The sequence below is a fragment of the Oryzias melastigma genome, linkage group LG15 (assembly GCF_002922805.2).
Source record: "Oryzias melastigma strain HK-1 linkage group LG15, ASM292280v2, whole genome shotgun sequence".
NCBI classification, from domain to species: Eukaryota; Metazoa; Chordata; class Actinopteri; order Beloniformes; family Adrianichthyidae; genus Oryzias; species Oryzias melastigma.
In genome coordinates this window covers 18,286,358-18,290,859 of record NC_050526.1, presented here as the reverse complement: position 1 = coordinate 18,290,859, position 4,502 = coordinate 18,286,358, and the positions used below count along the sequence as shown (strand labels likewise).

General features: G+C 33.7%; 1 long non-coding RNA gene across 1 annotated transcript in view; it reads left to right on the top strand.

Moving 5' to 3' along the window:
* Positions 1-1,517: 1,517 nt before the first annotated feature.
* Positions 1,518-4,502, top strand: part of LOC118599687 — a 9,417-nt gene continuing 6,432 nt past the window's right edge. The window contains exon 1 of the long non-coding RNA XR_004949140.1: positions 1,518-1,631. This is a non-coding gene — a long non-coding RNA (uncharacterized LOC118599687). The remainder of the gene's footprint in view (positions 1,632-4,502) is intronic.

Sequence of the window (4,502 nt, the reverse complement as noted above, 5' to 3'; positions counted from 1 at the left end):
TCTGTTACAGATGAGGGGTTAAGAATAGGCCTCACATCCGTCTGGCTACAGGACCCCTAAATGTGTTTTTGACTTTTTTTGTTCCTCCATGTCCCCTCTTCCCAGGTGTTTTGTTTTGTTTTTGGGCATCTGGGATCTGCCATTTTGGGGAGGGCTACTGTCAGGATTGTGAACTTTGTTTTAAGTTTTGTCAGTTGTTATGATTTTCAGTCATGCTTAGATTGTCACCAGTTTCAGATTTATGATTCACATGTGTCTTTATTTCTGTTAATTGTCCTAAGCCTGTTTAAGTATCTGGTTTTCAGTTAATCAAATCCTCTGCTCTGTTCTACCCTTTATGGTTCTCAATGTTTTTTTGCCATGTTTTGGTTAATTTATTACCGTAAATGTTCAGTTTCTTTCACCAAACCTGTTCTCCTGCAAAGTGGGTCCTCCACCAACACTTCCAGACTGAAGGTTTTCCTTGAAAGCATAAAAAGTAAAGAGGGAAATTTGGGAAAGGAATGGAAAGGGAGCTCTAAACACTGTTCAATCGCTTCATGACAACCGTTGTTTTGTTTGAAAAATAGAAATATTGACTCTTCTCAAAGCTGTTTCTCGAGTTTTTATCTACCTATTTCAAATTTTATTTTTAAACATTCTTTTCAAAATATTTAGGATATGTTTAGGCAATAATTGACCAAATCTGGTGGATTGGCTTTAACAATGTTGGAAAAAACTTAAAAGTTTTCACATCTTTGTTTAGTTTGGTTTCAAGCTGCACTTTTAGAGTAAACTAAGCCAGTCATAGAAAACCGTGTTACTTCTCCAAGGGTAGTATTGGCCAAGGAAGAAAACCCATCTCATGTAATGGTAGTTGTTGGGTTCCTGTGCATGGAATACAACCGTAAACACTGGAAAGAGGAGACGTTTAGTACCAACTAAAACAATAATTGTGATTGAAATGCATCTGCAAAAAGACTAATTAAGACTCTTATGGACTTTTACTGACTAAATGGTGAAAAGGTGTTATGTCTTAATTGGTCCGAATCTCAGTGTGTGGTGATGAATCGCCTCATTTAAGCAGAGATGAAAGAAGACAGGTGTCATTAATCTAATTCATGCCTTAAATCCTGTATTACCAAAGCAACATTTTTAAATGACATATTTGTGCTGATTAGAGCTTTCTTGCAACAGACAAGCTCTATATTAAAGTGAAAAATCCTGTAGAAGATTCATCTGGATTAATACTATTTCTTTTTTAAGCCTCTGAATCAGTTTGAGTTGCAGATCTGCTACTACGTCTCAAGTTGATCTCAGCTGGTGGCGCTCATGGACAAGAAATTAGCACAATATGCCTTCCAGCAATCGTCGACTCCTGCAGGTTGGATGGAGCTGCTGAAGGAGCTCTTGAATGGTCAGAAAGGATTGTTTCAACTCCTCTCCACTTTTTCAGTCCTTGACAACGTGCTCCTACAAATGACAGTTGATTAACCCTCAGTCCCTTACAGGCGCAGCGTCCTCTGAGGCGGCGGCGGGGCGAGTTGAGCACCTTTGGCTCGTGCTAAATTGGTCCTGGTGCTGAAAGTCTGACTCCAGTTAAATGAGATTCAGCTCCTGCAAATCGCAGAAGGATATTAGGGAGCGCATCTGTGAGTTGTTCAGCGTATCGTGGACTATATGGACACTACGGGTTTATTATTCAAAAGTATATTTTCATTAATCATAAATTAGTCTTACACTGAAGTACATTTTACCAGTTATCTTTCATCTGGATTTTTATTTAGCACTGCTAAGCTCTACATAGTTATGTAATAATCAATACTAGTATGTACTTCAAACTGGGAATACACCAAACTACTTTTACAGTCTTTTATAGATTTTTGAAGGACTACAACACACATCAACAGATCACTGTATGATCAATTAAACTGTGGAACACCTTAAACAAATGGACCTCATGAAGATTGTGATTTATCTTATCAGCTGAAACGTCTCAAAGGGGGAGATTTAATCACTTTCTCCAGCGTTTTACTAAATAATCTATATGTACCTCATTGTGTTACAGCATTCACACTACAGTGGTTCTCCTGATCCCTTCTGTGTGTTTCAGCACAGAAAAAAATCAATCACATTGTCAGCAATTTCTGCGATCTTGATACAAAACGTTCAGCTTTTTCAGGAAATTACTGCTTCAACTTTTGGTTTTGATATATTTTATGGTTTTTGAGATTTTATACAATTAATGCGATTTTCAGCCAGATTGAGAATGAATAGAAAGTTCTTTAAAATCCTTCAAAAACTTTGCGCACTTTTTGATTAAATCCAATCTTAGGTATTAAAATGTTCAGCAAGTTTAGGAAATGACTGCTTGTAATTTTGGTTTTGATACATTTTAAGGTTTTTAAGATTTTAAGCAATTTAATCTTTCTTTCAGCCCCATTGAAAACAAATAAGAAATTCTTTGAATCATTTAACAACTTTGTGCACTTTTGAAACTTTACAATTTTAGTATCAAAACATTCAGCAAGTTTAGAACATGTACTTGTACTTTTGGTATTCATATATTTTGCAATTTAAGAAAAAACTATGCCTCCAATAAACATAGCCCCATATTAACGAGGAATTCTTCAAATACTTTGTGTACTTTTGTCAAATTAGTATGAAGATAGTACAGGACATTTCTGCTTGTACTTTTGGTATTCATATCTTCTATGCAATTAATTTTTTTTTGCAATTTATCCAATTTTTCAGCTCCAGAGAAATGCACTTTGAAATGTATGCAATATAGGAATCAAAATGTTCACCATGTTCAGGACATTCATGCTTGAACGTATTTGTATTCATAAATGTTACAGTTTTTAAATTTTATGCAATTTTTGCTTTTTTTTCAAGAACGTTTTTTAAATACGTGGCACACTTTCTGCATAATATACAAGTTTGGTATCAAAACGTTCAGAACATTCATACTTGCACTTTTAATAATTTTACATTTTTTTAATTTGACACAATTTTCCAAGAAATTCTTCAAACACTTTGTGCACCTTTTAAAAAAAATCAAAATTGGTATAAAAACATTCGGGACATTTTTTGGCAGTTAAAGTAAATTGCTTCAGCATCTTCAGCAACGACATTCAGCAAAATGCATTTAAACTAGTATCATCGCTGGTAATGCCACTTTTGTAGTTTTATTTCAGATTACTCACCAGAGTTTTATAAATTAGACTGTATAATTTACAGCTAAATACAATGAAAATTGTGTTTTGGTGCTTTTAATGTGCATTTTTCTGATGATAGAGGACATATATTTGGATAATTAAGAAAGTATTGAGTTTTTTTTTTTTAATCAAACATTGTGTATCAGGAAAAAAAGCCATTTAAAAAAGTGTATTTGTTCATTTAAAATACTTGTTGGAGCACAAACTTCCCGCTCTGCTACACTACAAAAAGTGAAACATTGGATCAATTAGCTAAAGTTTTGTCACATTTAAAAATATTTAAATTTGATAATAACTAATCAATTTAAATGTAACAAATTACTGAACTTTTGTTAATTAATCCAATGTTTCATTTTTTTCAATTTATGATTTCTGCCGCTCTGCAGAAGCTATGACTAAGAAAACAACCCAATTTTTTATTAATTTTATTTTGGCTAAGAACTGCCTAATCATAATTAAAAGACCAATGTGAACACTTTTACAACAGATCCAAGGCGGATCGGAGTGGGTCTTTAAGTGTGTGTTGTTGTACAGTAATGACAACATTTATATATATATATGAGTACATTAGAATTCAAAAATAAGTTTGCCATACTTGATTACAGAAATCAAAAATCTTTAACCAAAAAGGGTGTAACATATTGAAATTAAATAGAAAACGGATTATATGATGTAAGCCGCTGTGATCCAACTGCTCTCTGTGTATTCGTGCACACCAGACCAGAGTGCAGCTCGCAGCACTTAGCTCCTTCTATCAGCACAGAGCATTCGGTCACATTAAAGTCTCAGGCTTCCACCGAATGACACTTTAGTGCATTTTCCTTTTCCTTTACAGTTGAACACCTTCCTCCTCTCCTCTCCGCTCACGGACTTTACACTGACAAATATTGGCATATTTGCTTGATTAACTTCCTCTTATTGATGCAAAAATATGGAGAGAAAATAGTTTAATCTGATTTGTCTTGATTTGTAAATCATACATTTTTTGTGTAAAAATTACAAAAAAAATTACAGAATACAATTTACAAAACGCACAACTTTAAATTGTAGCAAAATTAACAACTCATACCAGGGGTCGGCAACCTTTAGCACTAAAAGAGCCATTTGTACTAGTTTTCTATTGATCAAAACCTAGAAAGAGCCAAGCCGCATAGATTAACTTTAGCTCTTAAGAAATTTGGATTTGCATTGATTACCTTCTTTTTTAAATATCACTTATGTCTATTTTTTGGCACAAACAAAAGCAAAATAAAAGAAACTAGCATCACTCACAATTTTTTTTTTTTTGTATTTTAACTCTTACCT